At 48.2% G+C, this 1629-nt stretch overlaps 1 long non-coding RNA gene across 5 annotated transcripts in view; it reads right to left on the minus strand.

Annotated features, from left to right (window-relative positions):
- Positions 1-6: 6 nt before the first annotated feature.
- Positions 7-1629, minus strand: part of LOC107989962 (uncharacterized) — an 8091-nt gene continuing 6468 nt past the window's right edge. For 4 of the 5 annotated variants that reach the window (XR_003052596.1, XR_003052595.1, XR_001761491.2 and 1 more), the window contains one exon: positions 7-388. This is a non-coding gene — a long non-coding RNA (uncharacterized LOC107989962). Of the gene's footprint in view, positions 1274-1629 lie in introns of all 5 variants that reach the window. The other variant, XR_003052594.1, reaches the window with a different exon arrangement.

The raw sequence follows: 1629 nt of genomic DNA on the forward strand, positions 1-1629 counted from the left end.
TGTGTTGCATGTGAAAGGCAGCAGGAACAAAGGCGGCCCAGCAGGGGCGCTGACGGCCACATACGTGTGAATTGGTGCCGTGATTGTTGCTAATTGATGACCAGAGTCAGCGTGGGTTCATTACTGAGGTGGTAATGACCTCCGAACAGTGGAGGGCAGCAGCAGTCACTCAGTGCTGATGGACAAACAATGAAGGAATCCCATCAGAGTCAACGACTTCGAAAAAAACTTACGTCCAAACTTGTCCCGTTCCTGTTGTTTCACCTCCCAGGCTGAGTCAAAAAGTCCTCAGACAGAGCGACCATCAGGCCTGGACTAAAACCAGTTCAGACTGGTCTCATCAGTGTTGACCTGTGACCTTTGGTTTGAGCCGGGGTTTTATTGAACCCTGAAAAAAAAAGAATCATTTCATTTTTCATTTGGACTGAAGATCATCAACAGGTTCTGATCTAGAACCACAACCGAGGTTTGTTTTTTTAAATTATTTTCCTGAAAGAAAAGATCATGATTAAACTCAGATTAAACTCAGATTAAACTCAGATTAAACTCAGATTAAACTCAGGTTCTTCATCTCTGATAAATCCATGACAGTTTTTACTCTGGTGGAGTTCTTTTTTCTGTTCTGTCAACGTCCAAAAACAGAGAGAAATTAACGACGATGTTCTATATTAACGGTGAGGTTGTAAAGAGAGAAATTCCAGACCTTTGATTGTGTTTTTTTTTCCGAGGTGTGTGTGTGTGTGTGTGTGTTTAAAGCAAATCTGGCTTGTTTTGAAAATGTAAAACAGGCCTGAGGGGGCAAATGGGAACTGAGCCACACCCCAGACTGGAGCGGCTCTAACTAACTCTCCACAACAACAAAAAAGTGTAAAAGGAGAGGCCTTTTCACACCAGCCCATCTGTATGCAGAAGAAAACACACTCTCTCTCTCTCACACACACACACACACACACACAGAGGCGGAGGCCGCGGGGGGAAAGTCTGCCTGCCTGTTCCTGTTTGGTTGTAAAGACGCAGCGATGAAGACATTTTCCATGTCGTGTTCCTCCTCTCTGTGTGTGTGTGTGTGTGTTGGTGGAATAAGGAGGCCCTTGTCTGTCTGTCGGTCTGTCTTTCGGTCCGTCCGTCTGTTAGCGCCTCATGGTTGGTCACGTGGCGTCCCTCTTTGTCCCCCCCGTCGGAGCAGGAGGACAGTTCTTCTGAGACAAGAGGAGGATGACACGCTCCCACAGCCAGAGGATTTGGAACCAGGGAGAAAAGGAGATGAGAAGAGCTGAGGTCAGGGGAGGGGGGGGGGGGGGGGGGGGGGGGGGGTCAGCAGAGGGGGATGGAGCGAGAGAGAAAGAGTGAGGCAGAGAGAGAGAGAGGGTGAGGGAGAGAGAGGGTGAGGGAGAGTGAATGGGCCCTTTGTCATCAAAAGACTTGTTTATTTTCTTGGCGCTTGAACTCCTCAGGAGCCACGTTAGCAAGTGTCTCACTCTCATCCTCCCCCTCCTCACCCTCCTCACCTCACCCGGCCGACGTCCCAGAACCCGACTGGGGAACCACAGAACCGATGCAGCACCAAAACAAGTTTTTAGCAAACTTACAAAAAAATACAAAAAACTGTTGAATGAGATTTCAAAATCT

This window comes from Cynoglossus semilaevis, chromosome 18 (assembly GCF_000523025.1).
Source record: "Cynoglossus semilaevis isolate Cse_v1.0 chromosome 18, Cse_v1.0, whole genome shotgun sequence".
NCBI lineage: Eukaryota > Metazoa > Chordata > Actinopteri > Pleuronectiformes > Cynoglossidae > Cynoglossus > Cynoglossus semilaevis.